This window comes from Bombyx mori, chromosome 5 (genome assembly GCF_030269925.1).
Source record: "Bombyx mori chromosome 5, ASM3026992v2".
Taxonomy (NCBI): domain Eukaryota; kingdom Metazoa; phylum Arthropoda; class Insecta; order Lepidoptera; family Bombycidae; genus Bombyx; species Bombyx mori.
Window position 1 is genome coordinate 9,815,636 of NC_085111.1, and position 17,324 is coordinate 9,832,959.

At 34.5% G+C, this 17,324-nt stretch overlaps 1 protein-coding gene and 1 long non-coding RNA gene across 8 annotated transcripts in view; both read left to right on the forward strand.

The window, feature by feature from the left end:
• Window positions 1–17,324, forward strand: part of LOC101740332 (protein grainyhead) — a 129,785-nt gene that overhangs the window by 50,382 nt on the left and 62,079 nt on the right. The window lies entirely within an intron of this gene.
• On the forward strand, window positions 11,090–12,250 carry LOC134198923 (uncharacterized). The gene is made up of 2 exons (XR_009973208.1): window positions 11,090–11,273; window positions 11,635–12,250. It is a non-coding gene; the product is annotated as an uncharacterized LOC134198923 (long non-coding RNA).

Genomic DNA, 17,324 nt, shown 5'->3' on the forward strand with positions numbered 1-17,324 from the left:
TTTGGTTTGCGGCAAGATTATCTTATTGATGATTTTGTATTATAATGTAAGGTAATGCTTTTGAATTATAGAATACAGATTAATATTGTTCAGGGACTTATAGCGCCATTGCTCACTATAATATCATTACACAAAATTTAATAAAACAATTCCCATTATTCATACATTTTTGTCAAATGTTTACTTTGTATTTACTTCCTTCGCAGCTTATTTATGTTTGTTGAGAAATATTTGGAATTTTATTGGTAATCTTTTGCGCGATTATTATTGCGGTTGGTAATAACAGGGCACACGTCACGACTCACTCTGAATGGCATAAAAATTGACATTTCACCTCGCTCTCAATGTTTTCGTGGAAACCGTAATACTTGTACAGTTATCCCGACACTTCGCACCGACACTGAAGAACAATAGTGCAGCGGTGACCGTCTGACCCTTGCGATGTTATTATGAGAGAAACGCGGACAAAGGGGATATTTTTTGATAAATCGTTGAAAAGAAACAAAGGGCGCATAAATTTATCGAAGGTGAGTTATCATGATCGCTTCGACTTTCTCTGCGCGCTGGTATCCCTACCGGGTACAAGTTAGAGGCTCGCAGCATGCGTGTGCCCCGCCCCTGGGCTCCGTTGTTGCTTTCGGCCTCAGAAAATAATACACAACGTGCTTTATTAAATTCTAAAATGGTATAATAGTATTTTTGTTGAGCGTGGTTATTCGTATCTATTTAATACCGACTTTCATAGTTGCGTTTATATTTTAGAATTAGAGAGCCTTTGTTTTCTAAGTCTTCTTATTTGAAAATACTATCGTACCTTATTTTAGAACCTTCGCTTTATATGGTGAACTGCAGTATAAACAATTGTGAAGTTGATAATTCGAATGAGATCTTCGAATCTAATTTCAGGCACTTTAATGCCAACTATTACCTAATTGGGCTCTCAATGCTCTCAAACATTTAGTATAGATATAGTATTTATAAATAATGATCGATAAGTATGAAATTAGTTTTAAATATCGAAGATGGTATCAGTTCTTTGAATGTTGGCATCTTAAATTATAGACAAGCCTTTAGTTGAGCGTCGAGAAAAGTTACAGATATACGCCGGCCTGGCTGTTGAATGTATTTGTGTTTATGTAATCAAAACTACTTTGACGGTTTAATATCGCGTTTTTATTGTCATTGTAATATATCCGAAGCTTCGAATACATTACAGTTCTCTTGGTCATGTACATACATTTGGCTAAGATGTTAATGGTTGACATTGAAATGTAGTTGTTAAAGTTGTTTTCAATTATACTTGCGACTCGCAAAAACCAAAATAATCCTTTTTTTATTTCAATTTGTAACGGTTTTCCGTTTATTAATATTATTTTATATTTGATGATACCTGCTTTGTCTGTTTTACAAAGAATAGCGATTTTTAAAAGGGGTGTCGCGCATCCAAGTGCAATTTTTAAGCCTGTCTTTCAAAAGCCGAAGGGGTTAGTTTTTATAAATAGACAGGACGATATCTAAACAATTTCTTCGATGACCACCGATGACCAGTACTCACGGATGACCAGTGTGGGAAGGTACGGAGGTCTCTTTGTTAAGTTAGACCCCTCTTTTGTGTCATTTAGATTATTATTTATATACATACATTTTGAGCAGGGGCCAGTTGAAAGAATAAGAACAATTTTGAATTGTTTTTTTTTTTTGCACGGCTAAAACGGTCGGAATATAAAGTTAAAAATTCGTACGATCTTCCCATGTATGCATTTTTCCACCTATAATTACGTGCACTCGGCATGGTCTCCTCGAGATATTTTCGTGCTCACGACGTGAAGGGTTTACACAAGAAACGCGCGTCGGTTTCGGAGAACAGTAATGTGATAAATCGGACCCGCCAATTATTATTGCAATCAGTTCGCGAAAGTACCTACTCACTATACTTATGGCGATTACTGACCAAAATCAGAGGCTGCATTCAGTTCGCCAATTGTATAATTCGTTCGCATCGCAAAATATATACTTACATAATAAATCAACGGTTTTTGCAAAAACGAAGGCGAAACATGTACAAACAAACTGCCCACTGCTTTGTGGAATTATTAGAAATCTATTTAGGTACATTGTTTAACCGTGGTAAGCCGCGACCGAAATATGAACCACAGACTAAGATTAAGTTATCACTGAAGTGTTAGCGTCGATATGATAATTTTAACAAGTTTAAAAAGATATGAAATTATACAAAAAATCCGTCATTAAATTATTTAATAACAGTCAATACTCATACAAAATACATACAGAGCCCGCGACGCGTGAATTTAGTTCGTTGTTGTTGATTGTCTAAAATAAATAAACGTTAAATTTATGAAAAAAACGTTTATCAACGTACAAAATTAAGGATTGAATAAACATTAAAATACACTAAATGTCTCCGAGAAATTAATGACACAGATACGCTGTCCGCAATGCAAACAAACATTCAAGACATTAAGTCCCCAACTCTAATCTGTGTACAAAAACTACTAAGAATTCAATTGGACGGGCCATTAGCGATTTGCTCGACTAGCTGGTATTATTGGGCTACTTAAAAACGAACATGACACATTATCTTAGGCAATCCATCTCGATAGAGTACGCTTCTTTGATACTGTTGCCAGCGACTTGTGAGTGGGCGCGCCGACCGCTACACTCGTAAATATAAGGCATAATTTTGTAATTATGTAAAACGGTAAAAAAAACCAAGTCTCAATCGTTCGGTATCTGTAACGCAATATAAATTAATGGTCGTTATAATAAAATTCGAAGACAGCAAATGCTTAAAGCTGTTTCGGTTTTAATCTATTGCGTTCTACTTGTTATTCAATTAAACTGTGCTGTTGTTGTAAACGTATTGAATTTTGAAGTTCTAATTAATCGGAATGTAATTTTAATGTATGTTGTCGTTGTTAAGATATATTGTTTAAGGGTGTATTTATCGTATACAATGAGTTGCCTAGTACCCTAGCTGTATCGTAATAATAATAGTTCTGTTTCTTATTGGTTTATTTGTTGATTCGGCAGACAAAAATAGACATTTTGTTTTCCGCTTCCAGAGTTCAGGCATAATTATACTCTTGGAGAGCGTTGTTTCTTTGAACATATTTTAATATAGATTTTGATACTTTCATTTTTGTCATTGTTTCGATTGATCACCCAACAATAGCCTCGATATAAATTGGTTGAACTATTTATATTTGTTAAAGGTTGCTTACACTAAATACATCGGTTTATTAAGGAAAAATAAAGGTACTATAAAGAAGAATCTATTTAATTAGACGAGCAGAGTTAAAAGGAATGGGCGATGACTTCCGCAACAGCGTGTCTACGGCTTCAGTCAAATTTTGACTTCTAATTACCAAGCCACTGCGGACGCTTTATGTTTCCTTAGGCCATTACTTTAATTAATTTTAACATCGTCTAACTTTTTCTCACGCTATATAATCGTCATTAAAATTTGACTATCGTACTCCTATTACTGTGATTTATAATATTTTTCAAATTTACCAATTTCATACGCATTTCAAAGTTCTATTAACAGGAGGTAGCTTTGTAATTCAATTATTTAGGCTTGTTAGATAATGATTACTACAATGTCGCTGTAACCAACACAAAAACTGACAGCTTTGTGTATATGCTGTGATTTTAAGGTTATATTGCGTTGTTTAGTTATAAATAAATAAAAATATCTATTTACGAACTTCCAACATGAATGCGACCTGTAGATTGAGTGAGGAAAGATAGACAAAAGCACCCCGTATTACGAAAGCTACCCCTTTGCGAGCGGAACCGTGAGGAAGAGTTGCGATGTCACCCTTCTCCGTGCGGGTCGAGTGAGCGCCGTGCGGCCGCGTGGGGCGTCGGGCCGGTGCCGCAGCAGTAGCGAGCTACGCCGCACCCGGACCGCACTGACGTCCTCAGCGCACTGAGCTTTTCGACCAGTGACCGCCGCTACCCGCGACAACCTGTTTCACGTCGAACCCCTGGACTCTCGCCTAGGGTGGACCGGACAACGTATTGTGCACAAGTGACCCCTATCAGACAAGCCTGCCGACTGACCGGTACCTGACGGCGTCATGCAAAACGCCCTCGGACATTAATGCGGGGTTGCCCAGCTGCCCCCCCCTCAACCAGTTTTCAAGTTGCTCCACAGGTATTTTCGATTATTATTGACGTGACCTGTTCTTCTTGATCCAAACAATCTGTTAAATAATTTTGTTGGAATCATGTCGTATTTGTTTATTTGTAAATTAAGTGAAGATGATATGCTGTGTTAGAATTTATCGAAGTAATAATTGATCTTTTTTTTATTATGATGATGTAACGGTTTTCTGAATTATTTTAATAATATTTATATTTTGAAGTATTTTAGACGCACATTAAACCTCTAAATGAAAAGAATTCGTAGGTTATTTTGTTATTTTATGTATTGATGATATGTTTTTTTGCAACTTTTCCACGTTTTATATGTTAACAAAATATTAAAATTCATGGGATTCAGTACCAACATTGCTAATAACTTCGATTGAAATTTAAACTTCGGCTTTACAAGTAAAGAAAATAATTATATTCACCTAACGTTTTGATCATAATTAAAGTTTTTTTGCACATTTTCTAAGAAAGAGTAAACTGTCGCGTATTATTAATTAATATAAATGAGCCTAATTAATGATTTTTTGCACAAAAACTAGTGGTAGGGCTTATTAATGATAATTCCTTTGGAAACCTGGATCTATTGTGGCTAAAGAAGGAGGGACTTTTTATTACGAGACATTGAACATGATGACATTAAACCAGCGGTCTCGCAAGTAAGCAATGGTTTTACCTACCTAGGAGCTAGACATGCTACATTCCGCAAGCACTAATGTTCGTAGAAAAGTGCATAAATATACAGAATTCAACAAGTGACCTTGCGTTAGCACTCGGCAATCCGATACATTGCACTTTTCTACATAGAAATAGAACGTAATATTTTCTAGGCCTCCCACATGTTCTACTTTAGGACAAAAAATATAATAAATCCATTGTAATGTAAGATTTATGTAATGATAAGATTTAGATTGCGAGATGATTAAAATTTATCGGTGATTTATTGCAAAATAGGTTAAGTTATGTATATTGTATTGTACACATAATGTATAACAATATATATTTATTTCCACTAAGTTGAAGTGGTTTGGTGGACGTTTGTGTAATAATAAAGCAAAACCGGCATCTCGTTTTTACCATCACACCGCCCGCCACCGGAGTAGAGTTCATCCATACTACCTGGAGCCACTGCGGTCATCCACAGTGCGTTTCCAGAGATCTTTTTTGCCACGTACCATCCGGCTATGGAATGAGCTCCCCTCCACGGTGTTTCCCGAGCGCTATGACATGTCCTTCTTCAAACGAGGCTTGTGGAGAGTATTAAGCGTTAGGCAGCGGCTTTGCTCTGCCCCTGGCATTGCTAAAGTCCATGGGCGACGGTAACCACTCACCATCAGGTGGGCCGTATGCTCGTCTGCCTACAAGGGCAATAATAATAAAAAAAAAGTATAATTCGTTTCGATAATTTATTATCAATAATTAAGTAAGAGCTTCAATGAAAAATAAAAGTTAACGAAAAGTAAAATCAGACGAAAAGACTCAAACGCCTATTTGAGTTTGTAAGAAACAATAATTACAATTTATGCAAAAATCATGACGCACGTACAAATAAAAGGTAAAACAAAAAAAAAATACACGTTAAACTGAGGCATATTAACATATTCAGATTGTGAGTTGTAGTAAATAATTAGGTGGTAATATCAGAGTTACTTCCGCGTCGGCTGGCCGCGCGCTGGTCAACAGATTTATAGCGAGTTTGACCGTGAGACCTGAAGCGTGGCCGTTTTTTGCCTAATGCGTTATTTATTAAAATTTGATTATAAAAGAACCCAACTTAATTTTATAAGCTTGAGCTGTGTCAAAACTTAGAATATAATACATAAATACTGTCATGCGCTGGTCACTTATGAATTATTCATGCTTATAATGTTAGTGTTTTATTTGTTTATTCATAACACGGGAACTCAATTTAACTAATTACAGTCTTAGATGTCAATAAAATAATGAAGGTTGCTCATTAATGTTACACTTTGAAATCTGCTAAAGATTGCTCATTGTAATGACTGAAAACTTCTTCTGGATACAATCACACAATTTATAGCGTTGGTTTGTTCTAGATAAAACTTCAATAGATTTCATTTAAAAGAAGAAAATCTTATACAATTATTGTCGTAAAATAATACCGACCAAAAGAGCCGCTAAAGTCAGATGCATGAGGTACTCGTGTAGCACGACATACATTAGAATACTATTTTCGAATGTCCAATATTGATTTTGGCGGCGGTCGCTCGGTAAACAATTAATATTTATTTCTCTAAAAACATCGGCTCGCGACCGGTCACATTTTGTTTGGTTAATAATTGTTTTTCTGTTTACTTCTCCAGTGTTGCCGCATAGAAGAAACGTCAAATAGCATTAGCGACATTTTCTCACGGATCGCGGATCTCCCGCGGCCCGGCAACGGTTCCGTAATACTTTTCTTGCGAAAATTTTTCTGGTCGAGTACAGCGCTATGACCGCATGCTAACGCGAGCCCCTCGTGTGTCACATGTCAGATCAAATACAGCTGATAAAATTTAAACTAATGTACTCTCATAGCTTTTCACAATCGTTGGTCGGGGCAATAAATAAGGCTTCGACGAAGAACGGGAGCAATTAATATGGGTGCGGCCGGCTTGTGTGAAAGTAGTAGACGTAGGCCACATATGCGGACCGTGCTCTCACTATGTGTATAAATACTTAATATCATGAGTAGAATAATAAAATGTGTATGTAAGAGTTGGTAAATGTATGTAGGCGGGTGTCATTTGAAACTTAATGCGACAAACAAGCGATGGGAACTATCGACAATTTCCTTTTACAAATTGCTAGTTCCAGATTTTGTTTGTAATTAAGTTAGAATTATGAATCAATTTAATCGCATTATGCATTTAAAATCTCAGTTTTTAACCACTATATTTGTGCCAATCAACCAATTTCCGATTCAGTTACTTTTTAAAATTAATTAGAGAATGTGAACGAAACATTCTCGAGAAAAAGGTATTTAAAACTTTATAAATATACAAAACGTTAATCTTCTTAAATTGCATCTAATAACGTATAAATCATAAAGTGGTAACATAATCACAGCCTTCAGTGAAGTAAAACATAAACGCTTCATAGGTGTACAATTATTTTGATATCCAATTATGTAAAAGCGATATTCGACTGACCTAGATTTGTGAACGTTTTGCGATAGATCCTCCTACTCGCAGTGTACGGACGACATGTAGATTTTGGCATATCAAAGATTTGAATAACAATCGATGTTGAATGTCATAGCCGTTGCTGATTAAAATGCGCAATGAAGTCGTTGAAAACTGAACACGTCATTGAAATATTTGAACATTATGTTCGAAATTTACACATTTTGAAGTTTATCTATACGAATTATCTATATATTGATACGTGAAGCAAAAACTTTGTATTCCTTTTTACGAAAATTGCGCGGACTGTGGTGTATGAAATTTTCAACACTTATAGAGAATATAGAGTAGAAGTGCACAATGCTAATATTTTTTTAAATAATGCATAAAAGATACATAAAATCAATAAAGGAAACATTACACACCCTACATACCATGTATTTGACGCACACACGCATGCATACTATTTATTGCAAACTTTTGTTCTTGACGTCTGTGGTCAAATTGAGAATAGATTAAATATTGTTTGTCTATATTAATATTTTTTTAAAGTGTAGCCTTGGCGAATTTTGTGATTATAGAAGCATAAAATACAATCATAATAGTGTACAAACTTACAATTCCAAATAATTATAGTCGAATTTCGACTACTGCGGGACCTCTAGTCAATTAAATTGTTTAATTGTGGGCGTAAATGTGAAAATGCATTGTTTTTAGTTTTGTACGTTCTAAAGAATCCCACACATGATAGGCAAGTTTTTCTTTGTAAGATGCATGAGTGCAGCGAGGAATGCAGGCCACAAGTTAAACGTTATTCTCGAGTACAATCAACAGCACTCACTGTAAAATAGTTTTTATGTAGCAGCTTTAAAGCGCTTAATAGCAATAACAAATTGGCAATTTGCAGTCTAGTGATAATTGGTTGTAATATGTAGTTAATATGAAGCGTAGTTTAAAATACCGGCGTTGCTCTAGTTTTTGTCGTATTAAATTTAATAGTCGGTGTATAAAGCATGAATCCCATAACGGTAACAAACGACTTTCAAAACAATGACTCGGAACGAACGAAAACATTTTCCTGATGAATTATCGAACGTATGCTCGAAGAACTAACAAATAAAACAGTTTTATACGTCAATTATTTTTTTATTTGTATTCGGCGGTCACTCCTAACAATCAAGCCGTGAAATCTTCATTGTGTTAATATCAGACACACACATTTAAAATAAACGATGGTAGTGTCATAAGAATATAAAAAGCGCTGCGCGAGACACGGATATGTTGTACTGGATGCAACGGCGACGTATTCGTAGCTACGGGCTACGCGCCGTAGATCATAATCGTATGAATGTTTATCAATGTGAACGCTTTCTATGTGAGTCTGCACTCGGTTAACTTTGGCAACTTTTTTCTATGTGAGTCTGCACTCGGCTAACTTTGGCAATCTTTTTTTTATTTTTTTTTCTATCCTGCAGCTTAGCAATCTGTTTCTTGAAAAACAATAATCTAATCTGTTGTCAGATTTTCATCAGGAAAAGTTGAGTCAGCTGAGTTGTGTCCCCAGTGGTACCATTCTCATCTTATATCTGCAAATCTTTTTACTATTTGGCAACTTTGAAGCTTTTTTTATGGTTGTCCAGTAATACGCCACATTCTCGGTTAAATTATTAATTAAATTATTTCTTATATATTTTTCAATATAATGATGACATGTAAATTGTTCAATACAATGACAGGTATTATATTTTACTAAAAAAATTTACTAAAAGTTATTAGATCGAAAGTCTCTAGAGAAAAATCTTTAAGCATTACTAAAATACCTAAAGGTTTTACTTCTATTAATGATCTTAATTTCATAAATGTCAAATGTAGAACACAGGTGTTAACAAGTATTTTTAAATGAGAAACGTGTTCACAAATGTACACATAAAAACAATTAGTAACTATAATTTGCATAATACGCTTAGAGATCTTTAAAAAACGTCGATAAAATACCAGAATTATCGTCACGTTTTGTATTTCTACACGAGCCGAGCGCGCTGCTCTATATTATACATCCCACTAATTATATGAAATTTATATGCTTATATCTTTTTGTCAATCAATTTAAGAAAAGGTTACAGTGTGTTTTGTTTCTCGCATTGCGAAAGAAAAACAATGCGAATACTCGTAAGGTGGGTGTCATCGCAAACAAACAAAGAACACGGTGTAGCTAACCAACCATATTGTACATTAATACAAACTATGTCGACTATTAAGAAATGCACTGTAAACTATTCCTAGATTATATTGTGTTTGTAAAATATGATACTGCAAACAGTAAGCACACCTAGGTCACTAAGTTGGTTTTTTAGGCACTTAATTTCAACACGCGCTTATCTTGTTGAAACATCGATGAGAATCAAATCTAAGTAGGCTTAGCTTTAGTCAAGGTGGCCATGAAAGACGCACAGATAGCCAGACAAAAATCTATTCACGATTTTATTGTACGATTCATTCGATATTAAGATAAGCATATGTATGTGGTTACTGGTGGTAGGACCTCTTGTGACTCCGCGCGGTTAGGTACCACCACCCTGCCTATTTCTGCCGTGAAGCAGTAATGCGTTTCGGTTTGGAGGGTGGGGCAGTCGTTGTAACTATACTGAGATCTTAGAACTTATATTTCAAGGTGGGTGGCGCATTTACGTTGTAGATGTCCATGGGCTCCAGTAACCACTTAGCACCAGGTGGGCTGTGAGCTCGTCCACCTATCTAAGCAATAAAAAAAAAATATGTAGAAGATATATTTTTGTTTGGTTACAGCAAATATATTACGAAGAGGAAATCATTTGTATCAATTTATAGTGAAATAATAAACATATATAGTGTATCTATACAACCGAGATGTTGATCACGAAACGAACGTCTTGTATAACGGAACGGAATGTTAAATTTATTACGTTCTTTTACTAAACGACTTTCAATTCCGAAACGGCTCGCTTGCTTGAAGCGGCATGTCTTTACAATATCTCATGTCACTGTGAATGCCATTTCACTGATAAAACGATATCTGTGACTAAGTTAGGTTTATGTAACGACCGTGTGCTCGACAGGATGAAAAATATTCGTAATTTTAAAACACTTTAAATTAATTCACGTAAAGCCGACATTAAATCTGATGGCTTTTTTTTATTTTTATTGATAAGATGGGTGGACGAGCTCACAGCCCACCTGGTGTTAAGTGGTTACTGGAGCCCATAGACATCTACAACGTAAATGCGCCACCCACCTTGAGATATAAGTTCTAAGGGTCTCAGTATAGTTACAACGGCTGCCCCACCCTTCAAACCGAAACGCATTACTGCTTCACGGCAGAAATAGGCAGGGTGCTGGCACCTACCCTCGCGAACTCACAAGAGGTCCTACCACCAGTAAGGCTTTAGTTAATGTGTTCTAAAACGTTTATTATTTCGAGTGATTGCATCTATTGCGGAGTGATAACGTAAATTGTCGGCTTACACCGCAGCAATGGCATTTATTGATAACCTTAGTACAATATGCCTTAAAAATAAATCGACATCGAATTAAAATTAAAAGAATTTCAAATTGATTTGCTGTTATTCAAAATTGATAGGGTTCTTAATTTCAATATGCCGTTCCCTAGGTAGTTTGCAGAATTTACAAAACGGCCTGGCGCCGTAATGAACACAACTAATAATAATCAAATTATTAGCAATCACCGTGTACGAACAATGCTATTACGCGTCTATCAAAATACTGCGCTTGACTAATCTTGACACTTGCGTTTTTGACGTTCATTCGTTTTGACGCAACGGACGTCGGATACGTAGATAAAAAAAAAGACGATGTTCTTTTAATACTCTTTTTTTAAATTACTTCCCCGGGCGTGTCTCTACTCTGTGGCAATTACTAATTCGAATTAATGAAATCGGATAGGTGTGTTTAAGTAAAAAACACAAAATTCACAATGTAAGTACCAAACGATCTTGTAATTAAAAACAAGTATTTTCCTTATCGTAAATCATATTTTACGGTGTTCGTGTCGTGAATGAAACTCTAACATATTACTTATAGCGTTTACGCTAATATAAAAAAAAATGTGTTGATCTCAATAGTTTAATGGTTTTATATGAATTAAGTGATTGTTAATAGGTTAAAGTGCCTACGTGATTTGAACATTATTTGTTCAACGATGAAAGTTAAGCACGCAAAAAAACAAATCGCAATAAGTATGCAAACATTGTGCAGTTAATAAAAAACTATATATTTGTAAGCATGTATCAAGATTTGTTGAGTATTGATGTTGTGTTTAATTTTTGGTAATCGAAAGGTGCGCAGAAGGGGTCGCGCAGTGTACCTGCCGAGAGCGTGTGAAGTCCGGCGCAGGCAGGGGGTAGATGTCACAAAGGAATATTCAAATCCGCTCCTGGACGGAGCTAACATGAATGTACATTACCCTATGACCATATTATTTTTAACGTTCGAAGATAATGGCGCATCGGGGCGATTCAAAATTTTTTTTTGTCGCTTTCAAGCTACCCTTTATCGGGTCCCGCAACGCTTTAGGGCTATTGTGCAACCGGTGTATTTTTGTCATTAGTTAAATATAATTAAGCATTACTTACTTGCCATGCGTGATAGGAAATAAGTTTAAAAGGAAATTGTTAATCTAAAATTTTAATTACGTTTTTACCATTTTCGTGTAGTATAATTTTACAATCAAGAAGATCGTAAAATGATTAGCGTGCAATCAAAAAAACTGTCATAAAAATACCTAGTCTCTATCCAATTAAAACCATTTTATCTAATCAAAACAAAATCGTCAAGGCTTGTTTGTGAATTTATTCACTAGGTAAGTTATGTATTAGTTTCATTTCAAAATAAATCAAGCTACTATCTAGCTTCGAGATGTATCCATAAATTTGGTTTTTTAAACATTTCATTTTGTACATTATTTTCTATCTAATAGTAAATACCATTAAGAATAAATGTTTTTGAGAAATTTACAACGAAATTAGCTGCAAAACTGTGTAGTAATTAATAATTGTACGTAATATAGTCATAAGAGCGGGTACGTGATCAGAGCATCTTGCTATCTCTCTTCCACGTTGGTTCCTAATTAACGGTGACGTATAAGGATATCTGTTAACTACCTTCACCACCAGTTTACTAACTTGGTCCTTGTTCAGGTGGTCGTCGGAGTTCTAAGACATCATAAAGTGAATGCAGATCTATCCACTTTAGTCGAAGTTCCAATTGTATTGTAATTCATTCCTTTATATTCAAACACATATTATTATCTGCTTCATAGTAATAGGTCAGATGGCGGTAACCAATCTGCGCGGACTAATATTATAATTTTGTGGTTTATGATTTTTAATTACAGGATGTTCTAGGTTTAACATTCGTGAAAACTTATTAAGTGTGTCTTTATTATAAAATAATAGCTGTCCCGGCAGACTTCGTAGCGCCTCAATCGATAAATAAAATACCTAAACTTTTGTATAATATAAACTTAAAACAAACAAAGTAATCCTTCCGAAGGGGGATACATCAAAGGAAAAACAAAATTGCTATTTTTATTTAATTCCAAGCATTTTCATATTTATCTACCTTTTAAACCTTCTCTGGACTTCCACAAATAATTCAAGACCAAAATTAGCCAAATCGGTCCAGCCGTTCTCGAGTTTTAGCGAGACTAACGAACAGTAATTCATTTTTATATATATACATAGATTATATAAAATATTATTAGCGATCCTTAGGATTTAAGTCACTGGAAACTAGCATTCGCCGACATCAGTTTTTACTTTAACATCTTACATAACAGCATAAACATTTGACTAAAAAAAAACTTTGTTATTAATATGTTGCACCACATTACATCGATACGTACAATTAAGTTTTATTTTTAAATAGCTTTATTTCGTATTCGCAATAGGAACAGGAATGTGGTGTAGAACAATAACGTGACTGCGCGCCGGTACTTTGAAAAACCCTTGTTTATGACAGTTTACCCTATAATTTAGCAGTCACCTTGCACCGCAGAAGCCGGCAAGCTCCGGTGCTATTGTCGACTGTAGCCCGCTGTGATCGGGAGCCTGTAATTTTGTGGTAACTTGCAGGTGTTTATTACATTACCGAGCCGTAATATGGAAAATTAAGTCGACAGGATGCGTCGCTTAAGCTACTCAAGCTATGTATTGAGCTATTATATCAATTAAATAATTCCGTTTGTTTTTCATTAAAAATATATATATTAAAATATACATAGCGAATTGAGAAACGATCAAATAAAATGCAATTAAAAGGCATTGTAAGCATTACTTTAACATCTAATATTAGTATTTCTATTTCTTATATAAAATGTATATTTTTATTTTATACAATATGAACACCGTAGCCTACATTGAAATTAAACCTGAATACTTTGGAATAAAGCCTACCCTATAATTTATGAATATCAATTTTATGATGACAGATTCGTACAAGAAACTGGCTGGATAGGCACTACCGATGGTAATCTATACAGGAACCAGGAGAAGAAGGAGAAAGCGTTAGGTAGGAATATACGAATACCAATAAAGACAGTTTGTAGAAAAAATAGTTCTAGGTATCTAGGTTATGTGTGTCTATTGAATAGTAACTGGTTAAGTTATCCTCTAAAATCCTCTGGTCATGAAAAGCAAGCAATGTCTATAACAAACTATAAATAACTAAAAACATACCAGAGTGTCCAACCTTGGTATCTTGTCAAAGACAAATTGTCTTGAATAGTTTCACACGGTGAGCGGCTCGTTGACCATTGTCTACCCCTTCATTAAATAGAAAATCGCGAACTCCGTTATTGTAATCATGAACCCCTTTGTAGCCTCTGTCCATAAGCGTTACAACGGTCTATGAGTATATCTCACAGTTTTGACAATCAACTGATGGGGAGAGCTTATTGTTTCGCAGCATCCGAGGGTCCCGCCGAGAATTTATGCTCGCCTGTCATAACAGAATGAATTTATGCATTGTGAATCAATACAGCGATTTCATCTATAGGCCACCTTTGTTTCTGGGTGTCGGGCTTACGTAATGTATTAGGATACGACGGTAAAAAGATACACGTAAGTGGATACTTTAACTGAGACAATGGGTACTCATTTATATCGTGCCAATATTTGATAAAAACATTCCGGTCAATATTAAAGTTGTCACTGCGACTCTGTTTAAATACGAATCTGGTTACGATTAATCAGTCTAGTGCTAGTTGTGTAACACGAATTACGATTGAATACTAATTTTATTCGGTGATTGATTTAAATATAAAATGGTTCAGAAAAAGATCAATGGTACAGAGTTCTAAGCATATTTGAATACGATGATATCATTTGCTATTTTAACTTATTATGTTTGTATTTGACCTATAAATCTCGCTGTTTCACAAGATCCATATAAACTGTCATTCGCATTATTTAACTTTATTAATATATAAATTTTATTCTAGCAACATATAAATTGATAGGTACAGTATTATAAGGAAGTGCGAAAGTAGTCCTTAGCGCTACATGCCCTTAAATCCTTATTTTAATTTCAATATTTTAATATCATAATGCGAGCGATTAACTGCATAGCTTTTTGTGGTCACTGTAAAAACACGGAGTTTTGCAGCGGCGTCGATTATAGTCCTTAAAATAACATCGTACGTTTAAGTTAATGACAGAAACGCGGGCAAAATGAGCTTATAATTTCTTTTACAAAGAGTTTTCGTGAAAATTATCATTTACTTTACGCGAACGTCCACCCACACGATAAAAGGACTAATATAATATAATTCAATATGTTGCAGGCAAAGCTATTTTTAAGCTACTTCGAATATTATCTAAATAGGTTTAAGGTTATTTGGAAAATAAGCGAATATTGCAATTACAGTGTAGTACTCTACAAATTGGATGTTACAGACAATTTCCCCGATACGTGTTTAAATGATGATGCGTGGGGTTTTCGTAGGTAGTATAACGCTTCGCTGTGACTCGTGAAATATATGAAATACACTCATTAGTTAAGCGACTTGTGCGCCACCTATGGTAATTTGATATGCTGTGCTAGAAACTTTCACATAATACTCAATAACAACAAAGTTATAACTGAATGAGGTAGACAATGTACGAAAACAAAATGAGCACACAATATTTCAGACAAACTAATTAACATCCAGTAGATAATATTTGTTAGATTGTGTGCTCACTAATTTTCTACAATTACTGAATGATTAATTTAAATGCTTTCATTTGTTCTTTTTTTCGAGTTTGTTGACAAATATAAAATGTATAATGCCGAATCTCGGAGTGTAGACGCAACATATTTGTATTTAAGAATAGTATCTTCATTACATAATCTATTTAAGAATGATAAATTGAAAAATTATCGCATTCAATTTTGAAAGGAGGAGGAACAAACCGATTGGTTCTTATACGTTAATGTAAAAAATTCATACACTAATCGAATTATCTGATTCTTAAGTTTCTACAAAAACATTATTGATTACTAAACATAATTTAAAAAGTATCATTTTCTATTAATAAGTTTATTAATATGCAGATTTCTAACATGGCTGCAGCAATTATCGTATCGCAGATGAGGACACTGTGGTAACGCCGAGCAAGGTACGGACGACCGATAAATTCCCTCTACTAGTCAGTGGTTACGGGCCAATAATTGAACTAGCGTATTTGCATAATTGTATCCGCTAAGTGTCTATATCTACATAAAATTGCGTATTTTTCATGACTACTTTATATTTAAACCAGTATGAAAATCGCACCAATCAAAAGGAATCGGCGGATCGAACTTCTTAATTAATATGTATTTCGAATAATTTATTTTGTAAGTTCTCGAATTAATACATTTTGTTTTGTTTTAAGATGTTTCAACGTATTGTGCAATGTTTCCATAAAATAAAACTTAATTCAATATGGACTTTAACATATGGACTTTAAAATAGCAATTTACTTGATTTGTTGTTTACGAGGTTTCTAGTAAGACGCTTTATTGTTCGTGTTTGTTTGAGCCACCAATTGGAAATAAAACAATGTATATTCAAATTAGAATAATTCAAGTAAGAATATTTGACACTTCTGTTATTTATAAGCACGTTGATAACAACGTTATTGGCGCAAAGATAAAGAGGGCCTTGTATGAATATTTATAATGGAAGAGATTGAGATGTAAATAAAAGTATACGTCCATTAACGAATGTCTGGCCCTTTTCCAGTACCTTCGTAAAACGTAAATATACTGTATTATATTATTTGTATTTTGATTATGACCAGGAAAATAGCAAATAATGAACAAACACATGCAGGTATGTTTTCATATTTCATTAGTAGATAGTATGCATTAATGTATTATTAATAACTTGACTATAATATATCAACTGTCAAGAAATGCACGTAAGGTTCACGACTTCAAATAAAGTGCTGTTCATAATTGCTCAGGACCTATTACTTATAGATTATGTACGCGCTCAATGACATCATGAACACGATATGCGATTTAATGAGAACGGAATACAAAAAAGTGTAACAGAAAATTATTTTATAGCGTCGACATTTCCGTTCGAGTCTGCTTTCAAAGGTAATTTCAATCTAGAAACTTGACCGCTGCTAATCCAATTAGATTCCAACTGTAGTAGATCGATAAAAACGTTTATGAAGTTTGATTGGACGACTTGATCTATCTACTATTATTTACGTACACATCTTTATACGTCGCCATCTGATTGCAACTGAACACCTTTTTCGATACCGCACTTACGTAACGTGAATGTAGAGCACCTTAATGACGGTACGTATATAAATAAATTTTTGAGTTTTAATTTATGGCACGCTGTATGTAACACATAAAAATACAGGATCAATTTCGAAGCAATAGAAACAATAGTGAATTCATGCGTGAATACATATAAAATATTAAATTAACACATAAATGAATCTAAGTGAATTTTTTTATGTTTTTGATAAATAAAAAATTTTT